We start from the raw sequence: 12611 nt of genomic DNA on the forward strand, positions 1-12611 counted from the left end.
TTGCTCAAAGGAGCCAAACTAAGGCTGCAGCAGTACATAATCCACTTACCTACAGACACCCGTGCCTGATGGATGTCACCACATAGAAAAACACAGGTGAGCAGATGATGTAATGTATAATGTTGAAAAACGTACACATGGACAGGACACATTGTTTCTGTCCACAGGTTTGCCTGACAAAGTGCAGTCACATATGGCCATACTGGTAACTGTAGGTGCGTAGCTAGGATAATAACAGTTATCTCAATGCTAGGATACTGGATGCAGATAACAGTGCAAAGCAATATTACTCTGCAGACCACAGATTCTATGCACCATAAGCCTAGTTTGTGTAATGCTCAAGTACTGAGCCTGCAATCACATATACAACAGACTTAACCTGTGGTGCATGTAATAAACACTGTAATCTATAGTGTGTACAACTAGATAGGTAGGGATTCTAATCTCATTCCAGGCTACTTGGTGAGCATGTATGTGTGTATAGCCCTGCAAAGCAACCACCATTCCATCATGGGCTATCTACCTGCAGTGTTTATGCACTTTTTGGTCTTGTAAGTTTTTGCTGGCTTCCAAGCTGCCCTGTTCTCCACCTTAAGACTACTAGCTGACAGTGTAGTATCAGTGTGTAAGCCATGGTGCATGTGATAAATACTGTGAGTTGTAGTGTGTAAGACTAGAGACGTAGGGGTTCTAATCTCACTCAAGGCTATTTGGTGTGTGGGTGTGTATGTGGGTATACCCTTGCAAAACAACTGCCATGCCCTCATGGGCTATCTACCACCAATGCTTATGACCTTTTTGGCTCTGTAATCTGCTGCTGCCTTCTAAACTGCCTTCCTTTACATGGCCTGATGATGTCATCCACGTTAAGACTACCAGCTGACAGTGTAGTATCAGACTTAAGCCATGGCGCGTATGAAAGTATTGTGAGCTATAGTGTGTAAGAATAGATAGGTAGGGGTTTTAATCTCACTCCAGGCTCCTGTATGTGTGTGCGTGTTTGCGTGTGTGCGTGTGTGTGTGTGTGTGTGTGTGTGTGTGTGTGTGTGTGTGTGTGTGTGTGTGTGCAAATATATATATATATATATATATATATATATATATATATATATATATATATATATATATATATACACACACATATACATACACAACTGCCATGCCCTCATGGGCTATCCACCTGCAATGCTTATGCACTTTTTGGCCCTGTAATTGCTGCTTGCTTAGAAACTGCCATCATATACAAGGTCTGATAATGTCATACACCTTAAGACTACCAGCTGACAGTATATTTATTATCTGACTTAAGTTGTGGCACGTGCAATAAATACTGTGAGCTATAGTGTGTAAGAGTAGATAGGTAGGAGTTCTAATCTTACTCCAGGCTACTTGGTGTGTGGGTATGTGTATATCCCTGCAAAACAACTGCCAAGTCCTCAGGGCTATCCACCTGCAATGCTTATGCACTTTATGGCCCTGTAACTTGCTGCTGGCTTCTAAACTGCCCTCTTCTACAAGGTCTGATGATATCATCCACCTTAAGACTAACAGCTGACAGTATAGTATCAGACTTAAGCTGTGACATGTAAGATACGTATTATAAGTTATAGTCTGTAATACTAGATAGGTGGGGGTTCTCGTCTTATACCAGGCTACTTCGTACATGCATATGTGTGTGCGTATATGTACACCCCTGCAAAACAACTGGCATGCCAACATGGGCTATCCATCTGCAATACTTTTGCACTTTTTGGCCCTGTAACTTGCTGCTGGCTACCAAATTGCCCTCTTGTACAAGGCCTGATGATGTCATCCACCTTAAGACTACCAGCTAACAAGGGAGGGGTTCTAATTTCACTCCAGGCTTCTTGGTGTGTATGTCCATATGACATTAATTGATCACCTTGGTAACCTAGAAATAGGTAGGGTTTTACAGTAGTTTTTGTAGCGTGAGATGTGGCACCCCAAATGATTGACCACAACATGGCCTGCTGATGTTATCAAGCATAATATGTCCTGTGCTACACTCATAGTACTAGCAAACATGAGGTGTGTTGGATGCATCATGTACTGTGATCCATAGCATGTACCATTACATGGGTAAGTGTTCTCATCTACATACAGCCAACTTGCACTGTGTGTGTGGCTTGGCATGTCCTGTATGTAGTGATTGGACGTGGTGCTAGCCACAATGTAGCCATGTATATTTGTGAACCTGTTAGATCATTTTACATCATGTTATGGAACCATAGGATGTTTGAACTTCACTGGCATAATGACCATACAGCCCTCACAATCATAGACATCTTTATACCTGTAATTACAGGATCAGCACATATTGTCCCAGTCCAAGAGGCACACAGGCAGATGCTCTGTGTTGAGATGATGGTCGCCCAGCAAATCATACAGATGGCATGTGCTGAGGTGCACTGATGTGCTCTCTGTACCTTTAGGCATAGTTATGTTTCAAGGGTGTGTTTAAGTCTGCTAGACAAATCTCTCCCACAATCATGTAATACTAATGTCACATATGAGGTTAATGTCCTGACAGTGAGTTATCCATCTACTATGCCTCGTATAGATAGGCAGCATATGCAATCAAGAAGGGTCACACTTTGCCCCATATGCAAGGCACAGATCACCTCTGACTAGTCTAAATGTCACAGGTGACAATGACACTCATTGCAGACAATCTGTATTGAACACATACTGAAGACATGACATGTCCTTGTGAGGGACCATACTGTTGTGTGCAATTGCCAGTACTGCTTGGAAAGGCACATCAACAAATGGCCATTGCACTCAGATATTGGCATGCTGAGGGAAGATTACTTGGAGGTTATAAGTATGTCATTTACAGGTGACTGTGGTCTCAGCTATGCCATATGATTCATGTCATACCACTGTAGAGACATGGTGATCTGATGCACATTTGGTGTAAACCTGTGTGGCCAGGTCTGTGTGCCCAGTTTGTTCATCCCTGAGTATGTACAGCACATGCTGTGACTGATGTGCAATTTACCAGGTACATAGGTCTAACTGATGGAAATGATGCTACATATATATTTTTGCGTGGTGTTTATGACCATTAGTATATCAACAGGCATGTGTTCACAATACCCTCTTGCAGGATAGTGGCATACCACAGAGACTCTATGAGTGCTCAGAATGTGCAGGCATCAGCCAACATTGTTAGCCACAGTCATTCAGCAGTTGTGTGTATTGTGGCCGAATGGATTCCAAGCAATAGAGGATCCAGGACTGCACCAATTTGAGCACTGCTGCTTACAGATCAACTATTGGAGGTGGCTGTCCTATGTTACAAATGTGTGCCAGCAATGGGGCACTTAGTGACTCCTGCAATGACAGTATGGTGGATGCCTAAAGGGTGCTTTGTAAATATTTCCTGAGCAGAGATTATAGTCAAATGGCTTGGCTCAGTCTACCAGGCCCTTGTTGACTGCCTCAGAAATGTCCACCTTGTGTAACAGTCATGCTCCCCCTATAACACATTCAAACTTTGTACAGTCAACAGTGTGTAAAACACATATATGTGTGCTGATCAGCTCCATGATGATTGCCCCTATGGGCATACAGATATGGATACTTAGACAAAGAGGTGTACAGTTAAATTGGTCAGTGGATATACCACCTCTGTGCAAGGGTAAAACAATTGCAGTTGTCCACTCAGTTGGTGTGCAGCTAGTAGTGTTAGTATGATTGCAAGGGTTTCCCAATGGTGTTAGTAATCCTTGTCAGATCACATGTGGGATGCAGTCTGCAATGTTAGCATGTGCAATAGATGCTGTTTATCTGCCAGTGAGACGGTGATTATGAACTGCTCTGTAAATATGGGACAGGTTGTAGGAATATTATGTGTTACATGTGGTTGAGACAAGGGAGTTAGGTTGATGCAGACAGTGTGGGAGTACAGGTTAGGTATGAGTGCAGACCCATCATGTGTGGCATCTTGACATTTCAGGTCACCAGCAATCTGGGCCTGGCCTTTGAGGTCACACATGTGACTACACTGTGTGTTGTAGTTCTGATTTGTTTGGGTGGCTAGTCTTGTCACTTACCATGTCTACTCAACATCACAGCAACACTATGTGCTTGTTTTAGCTGAGGAGGTAGTACCTCCATGTAAGGGGGGCACCCTCACCCCAACTGTCACACAGCACTGTCCACCTTTTATTATACAGCCTGCTAATGGCAGTTGTCCACTAGTCAGGTTTGCTGAGCCATGATGAGCATGTGTTCCCTTCTGTCACATACATCCGAGTTTATGCAGTTATAATGCTGCTGACATAATGCATGGGTCTAGCACTCTGCATACTTGTGTACCCCATCTGAAGTGGTAGGTGCAGTCACGCTATGTCAACCATCCCACAGGAGGTAATAAATGGCTTTCTTGATATATATGTTTTATTGTCTGCAAGGGGAGGTACGTGCCAGTAGTTCTAAGGAGACTAATCTGTGGCCAGATCCCACCAGGAAGCAGCTCACATTATGAGGGCTATACTGGTCACCCATATTGCTAAACACATGGTACAATATGTTGGTTCCCCGTGTGGGGATGTCACAACACTGGTGCAGGGCATTGTAGGTAAGGACCTGGACCATCTTTTGGGGATGTGAGCTGCAGCATGACTAAGCAACACAGTGTGTACATAGGTTCATAGGTTCATAGGTAGGTACTAGGCTATCGGCCCAAGGGCCTACATAAGCCTAGCCAGCAAGGAACCATAGCTTACACCACCCACGAAAGTTATTTTCCTGTGTCACTGTCCAGCAGAGACACGGAAGTGATCCCCGGGGTATATTTCCTATTTCACATCCACTCATCAACATTTTTCTTGAAGAGTGCTAATGAAGAACTTAGCTTGACATAGATGGGTAGCTTGTTCCAGAGTATAGGAAGTCCCTGGAACAGGAATCTATCCCTCCAGCATGTCTTGTTTATTGTGGTGACAAGGTTTATGTCCCTAGAGTGTGTAGCTTGGAGGGATTGGGATTTCTGTAGGTGTAGCATGTCCAACAGCTCTGGGTTTGACATAGCTTTATATGTTAGGCAGAGATCACTTCAGAGTAGGTGATATGCTACGGAGTAAAGTTGGAGTTTTTTGAGGCGGTCAGTGGAGGGCATTTATTTGAGGCCAGTAATCCTCTTTGTGAGGTACTTCTGTGGCTTTTCCAGCTGCTGTAGATGCCTTGTGAGGTACATTCCAAAAGGGGAGTTGTACTCTATAATGGGTCATATTACACTTCCCTAACATGTATGTCTGTACTTTGTACAGACACCTTGCATGACTCTCTTCTTGCAAGATGCTGGAAGTAACTGAAATACTTACCTGCACAGAGTACAACTAGCATGTAATGCCAAGCGGTGTCCCCAGATGTCTGAGTCATGTCACCTGAAATGCCATGACAGGAGTTAGCATTGGTACGAGCACCAACACTGCCATACACCTACTGACACTGGACCAAACACTGTTACTTTTGCTCAAGGCTAGATCATGCCTACCAACTTTAACCAGAGGAGCCCATTGACTCTTACACTATGCAATGGATGTCAGCTATATGTCTCACTCCACCAGCTATGGCCTGACAAGGTGTATGAACATATTAGTCTAGCAGGCCTTAAACTGTGTTCATCATGCACAGAGTATTATGTGAGCTGGTGGATAGGTAAGTGTCTGACAGTCAAACTCTGAGAAGATAGCATTGGGAGATCTGTGCTGCAATGATGCCAGTCACCAGTGGAGTTCACCATCCTCCATTGTACCCCATCTACCTATTCCCTTTATGCAGTCACAGCCACTGTCAGTGACCTCTAACTGAGTGCATTAGCAGGAGATTGCATATTGGGAGCTATCACAGAATCCCACACAGAGCCAACAGTTATCCAGGATGGCCTAAGATACAGTCAGTTGTTCTCTGTGCCACTGACAAAGACTAACTGCCAATGACTGCACAATACTATCCTGTGGGAAATCATCCACCCATGCAAAATATTGTAGTGTCCACACACCGCACACAGTTGAGCCATTACACATGGAATTATGGACACAGATAGTAATGTAGCCTTTGACTTTCACTGGTTGGTAAGATGTGGGGGATACATTCAGTGTTGTACAACCTATACCAACAGGTTTGTAATGTGAATCCCAGACTGTCGTTGCTATACTGAATGTGGCAGTCATCACACCTATCATTGTGTGCAGTGGCAGACACCCTTGCTATGTCACTACACAGGCATATCGTACAACTGTAGCAACCACACAGGTTCCATGGTAAACCAATATACAGTGTAGATAACATGTTCTATGGAGTCTGTGTCACAACGGTACCTGTGTAGTCTGTCTCATAAATGCTTTGGAAGGGATGTGTATGGCTCCATACAAGGTAAGTGTCAGATCCCACTGTGTACCTCCCTTGTTTCCATGACAGGAATACCACGTCTCACCTGTTCTACACACCTACAGCATCACTCTGGTATATATAGTACATGCAGGAGAGACAGATATGTAACACAGACAGTACACCCTACAATGAAACAGGCCCCCCATGCATGTGAAGCACACATCTGCTGTGACACACATCATGTGCAGGTTACAAAAAGGGATGCAGAACACAACAATCATAACTGGTATTGGGCAACTGTCTGTACTTGACAAAGGATATTTGTAGATGGGTCATCTCCATCACCACAGCTTGTAGAAGTGTGAGTTCCCAAAACCCTGGTGACACTTATCAAGGATAGCAGACCTATTCACCAATTTGGGATGCATGAGTAGACTGAATGCTGCCATTGTCCTTGTTAGCCTGTTATACACATATGAATCTATGGAGCCAATCACTCATAGTGGTGTACCCTGCTGAAGACATATTTCTGTTGTGCGGACATGCCATTCTGTGCTGCTTTATTGCCACTGTGTATCCATAGGATATACCAACAGACTCCTGTAAGAGAAACATAAACAGGTCCGTGACACACCTGTCATTGTGTAACTATACAGTCATTGCAACATCATACAACATAAGTTACACAAAAGTATGCAGTGTACTCATGGCAAATGCTTGTATACAATATCTGTCATTAACCACTACAAGTGTCACGGTAAAACAACACTGCATTACACAAGTACATGTTGATTAATATAGTCAGCCTGTGCATCAGACACATAGCTTAATTTCCCTGCATCAATGTTGAGGATGACAGTGATGTGGCACAGGTATCATCACTTGCACAGGGTGTTATGCGGGGGTGCAGGAGGCCTAGGCTGACCAAAATGGTTGACAGCATGTGTGTGACTCAGGAAGGGGAAGCAGGTAAGATGGACCACGAAAAGGTGCCATGCGTGTCTGTAGGTGACCTGTTGGGTGTGATTGTGTGCATGTACACAGTCAAGCTCAGTGCTAACCTTACATGTGTGTATGTTGGACAGCTTTGGAACATACATGGTGGAGTTGACAGCTCATCGGCTCTGGCCTTGAACACAAGTACTGGATCTGCCAGGAGTTTCACTGGCACCTCCATGCCCAAGGTCAGAAACAGTGCAAATACCTGATGGTGACTGCTGTTTGCTGGGACTGTGTCCTCCACAGGAATGCCCAGGACCACAAGCTCATGGTCTTCCATGTTGTGGTGTGGACAGCACACTCCCCCTGTAGTGTTGGATGTACTGCCACTATGAAACTGTGATTGTGCATTGTCATGTGGACTCTCAGCAGATGGGGTTGCTCACCTATGTCCATGTGTCCAACGCTTAACTGCAACCACACATCCCAGCACAATGTGCAGTCCAAGACAGACACTGTCTCAGCCCACCTTTTGTCCACTGTATCAGTGAACTGATCCAGGGTGTCCCTAGTGCAGTGGAGGCAGTCATGGATGTCAGACTGTGCTGCATCCATAACCATAAGCATACATCTGGTGTTCCATTCAGAATGTGCCTTTGCTTCCATGATGACTCAAAACGTGCCAAGTGACCCATGATATGACACCTGTAACAGGTGTTGGATGGACAGCAGGCCTCATACAAGCACCCCTGTCAATCCACCTATGTGGGACCTCACCAGCTGTCTGTCTATGGCCAGTGTCTACATTCACTGGAGCCATATTCTCTGTACTTTCCTGTTCAGTGCCCCCCCCCGACTGTCCAATATCTGTGGCCTCCAGGGACAGGGTATGTTTGGGTATACTGACTCTCTGCAGTGACAATGAGGGCAGAAGATCAACCTCTGCACAGATTCAGTCCCTGAAATTTCCACCTGTGCCACACTGTGGCCACCATCATCATCAGAGTCATGACAGTGTATAGAGCCTGACATATATCACAACATGGTACTGCAGTGCATAATAGTACAGGTATTAATGTACTGCTTTTTTCTTTCTTATCACAGCTGACTGGGGGGTTGGTCTCTGTCATCACCATGACAGCCCTGTTGAAAACCCAACCTCATGTAGTAGAACATGAGGACAGTACTCTTCCCACTAACAGCTCTAGTTACTTGAAAATAACATTTCATTACACTGCAGTCTCATAGACAACAGTGAAGTACACGGTTGACATTTGTGCAGACTCTGCACAGTTGACACATATGACACTCTGCAGTGTCCTGACAATACCAGCACATCTATCAGTGTGGTCACACCTATAAAGCATAGGTATGAGTCTAACGTGTACAGTCAGAATATATGTGTGCAGTTGGCAATCATGCCAACAGTGCAACAATGCAAGCAGCGGGCCTAGGATGACAATCTAGGGATTACAATGCTGAAACCAACATCTATAATAAAACAGTGTCATGCTTATCATGAGCAAGACCAGAGGCTTGGCCATTACCTGATAGACCTGTGAAAAGCTGAGAGAGAGGTAATGTCAGTACCACTGCATCTTCTACCACCACAAGGTAATACATCCTTATATCTCACATTTACAGTAGTTACTGCAGTAATTGTTATATTGGTCAAAATCGGAGCATGACAGTCAATCTGCAGTGAAGCCCCTCCAAAAGCAGACAGACCTGACACCCACGTAAGAATTTGTACACTCTGACACACTGAATGCTACAGTATTGTAATGCTGATCAAACTAAGCTTACCTGTATGCTTCTCTGTTGTGGACACTATGAAACCCACATCCATGATGTAGGGTGTGATAGATGCCTGGGAGCTGTAGTGTGTGTCTAGATTTGCCAGGAATTCCTCAGTGGCTGAGTGTGATTGTCCCACTGCAGGCCCTCCACTAGTGGTGCCACAATTCCTGGCTATGTCAGCTGCTCTTCTGCATGTAGCATTGATCATGTCTGTTGTACAGTGTCAAACCTGCTCATATGTCCTTCCCTGATGACCAGTGGCATTGACATCATGGACAAGGTCAGCCTGCAATGCCTCCCTCTGTTCCCTTTTGTTCATCCCCCTGGACAGTAGGACTTCATGGTGTCGATGGAGTGCTTCCACTATTAATTCATTCTCTGCATCCCTGAATGCTGCACAGCATCTTACGTAAATGTTCTCTGAAAGACAACAACATGGGGACACATGTCAGGATCACATACGTAGAAGTACACTATGTAGAGAGAGAGAGCAAGGACAGAATGACTGGCAATATCCACTGCGTCATTACACATGTCATATCCCACAGTGTACAAACATACTAAGATGTAGATACAAATAGGATACTGGTGATAGTCTTGTATTCCCATCTGTGCCGTGGCAGATACTGCTATATGTTTATACAGCTGACACTGGAGTCTATTGTAATGTGTCCCCAAGGGGCAACCCCCTGATAATATGTCAAACAAACTGTGCCAAACAAATAGCAGTGTACTCTTACAACCATTGTAAAGGGAGAGTTCCATGAGCCCAGTCTGCTACATTGACAATTTGTACTCAACCCTTGATGTCTTGCACATCCTCTGTATATGTAACAAATCTGTAGATCATTAACATGTCATTATCACAGTTCTAAGGAAGGTGTGATGCTGTAATCTCTATACCTTGAAGGTATAGTCAGACATCTGCAACCTGATGTAAACAAGATGGGTACATAACTGATGGAGTGTAGTATTCTTCTGCTATGTGCTGATAGTTAATACTTTGCATATACGTGGTCTGTGTGAGCAAAGTCTCATACAGAATGGTTCCCCATAGCAATATGCTTGCCTTTTTAACTTGCTTATCATCAGCTCTTGGTTGCCTTTTAACCAGTCTGTTATTCTAAAATGCTAATTGCAGCCAACACAGCTGATTTGTACTATCATCCGCCAAACACATGCAACCACAGTATAACATGTAAGGCCTTCAATTAGATTAGGGGCCCTTTTTGATATGTTGTGCTGGACATTACTGGGGTGAGAAGACTCCTTCATCACAGAGGGTAGGTCTGTAGTAGCAACTTTTACATAGAGACAGGTGTGCTACAGGCTGCAGGTAATAGGCATAGGCATATAGTGTAAACACTTTGGAGGACAACAAGCTGTAGGAGTAACTGTGGGAGCTGTGTCAGCCTTGTTGTAGAGGCAGAGACAGAGTGAGGCTGCCGTTTCCAGTCCAGTTAAGACATATGTTTAAGGTAAGGCAACAGTATCACTAGCAGAGTACTAGGCCACATGTTTGTTGTGTCCTTCAGCTGCATGGGGGATTAATATAACAAAAAAAAAACACATTAGGGGTTCATATACTCATTTCTTTGAGAAAACCCTCTTGCTGTAATTTAAATATGTTTGATTCATAATTTGTATTAATATGTTATGGAGTTATAATTGGTTATGGTACTTTCTATGCTTTGTTACCTATGTTATCCTAATTGTTTTTGTAATTGGAGCTTTTCTCCTCGGGTCTCCACTGAAAATGGGCTCATGCCCAGCTGGACCACCCCGGTTAACAAATGTCAAATAAATAAACAAATAAATAAAAATATGCCCACCATTTTGGTGACTGTCAGGCCATGTGTTACAGTCTGGTAGTAATTTGGAGCTTGTATGAGGACAGTCCATTTTACAATCAGGTACTTCAAATGTGTATGTTAGGTGTGCAGCTGTGCCAATTGGCATTGTTGGTTTGAAAGGATTGTGTGGTGGTCACTGACATTAGTGGCCCTCATTTTCAGTACCTGAGTTGAATTTCTCTGCGAATGCATATTAATGCATGATGTGTCACTTTATGCACTTATACTTTTGCTATAGGGATATGTGAAATGTGTTTTTATATGCAGGCCTGTGACTTCCGTCAGTGAAATGCAGACATTTAATTTGATATTCATTGTGTGGATAAAGTGTGCATGACTCAGTCATTATTTGCTGGCCTCACAAAATTATAATTCCAGTGCTAGACACCATTGGATTTGAACCTAAGACTGTGGGCAGGATTCACAAAGCCTCCGTGTAAGAGTTACAAGGCTTACACGGAGGCTGCAGTTAAACGGTGTGACGTCAGCATGTCATGCATATGCATGAGGGCATGCTGAATCACACCTAAGGCTTACACGGTCCGTGGAAGACAGTAGGGGGTGTGTCCGTAGGCCGAGCCCTGCAAACGGACATGCCCCCAGAAGAGTAAAAGTCCCGAAAGTAAACCCCCATGACAGAGTCCATGGAAATGTGAATAAACACAACACAACACATGCCCCCACAGACTATGAACATAAAATATATAAATGAACATGTTATATATTTTTTTTTAATTGTAAAGATGTTTGCCCGTGGGTGCACTCGTTTGTGCGGGCGTGTCCGTAGCTAAGCCACAGTTAGCAGTCAGTGGAAAAGCATATAAGAACTAAATATGCAAAGTGAGCCAAAAAGCAATAGCATAGCGGTAGAGACGTCGGCTGAAGAGCAGGCAGTCATGGTTCAAGCCCCCACAACATCAATTTTTATCTTTAGTGAAATAAGCACGAAACAAGTCCCTGACATATATGTACACATATAAAATTATATTTTATGTAAAATGTAATGAAATGGGCCATTTATTTTGAAGAAATGTGAGATAACAAAATAATAAAAAATGCCAGATGTGCCTATAGCTGAGCTACCGTTTAACAAGTTGAGTGTATCTGCCCGTAGGTGAGCAGTGGTTTAACAGGTGTAAAATGAGTGCCCGAAGGTGAGCAGTGGTTTAACAGGTGCAAAATGAGTGCCTGTAGGTGAGCAGTGGTTTAACACGCTGAAACTGTGTGCCCGTAGCTGAGCTAAGCGTAATATGCGTGCTGACAGCCAAATGACAGGTAAACCAGCGTACCCCGTTTGTGCGGAGCTGTGTGCCGTGCCAACAAGCTAACCGACGGACAACGTTGAGCAAGCTGTAACAAAACTGCCTTTACACAGACACACCTCCTAGCCTGTGTAGACAGTCATAAAATATAAAAAGCAGTGGCCAGGTTTGAACCCTGGATACAATGCACCATAGTCAAGGTACTGAACCACTAAGCCATGACAGCTTTACTTAGAAATGCAGTAATAGCAAATATATAGGAATGAATAGAAAGAGGAGCATGACAAAGCAGGTTTTGTGAAGCTGATACAATTCCAAAATGGCCAATCACAGATAAGTGTGGGAAAAACGGCATATATAAGCCCCATAGGCGGGAATAACTACATGTAGACCA

The sequence above is a fragment of the Protopterus annectens genome, chromosome 7.part0 (assembly GCF_019279795.1).
Source record: "Protopterus annectens isolate FY-2018-M chromosome 7.part0, PAN1.0, whole genome shotgun sequence".
Taxonomy (NCBI): Eukaryota; Metazoa; Chordata; order Ceratodontiformes; family Protopteridae; genus Protopterus; species Protopterus annectens.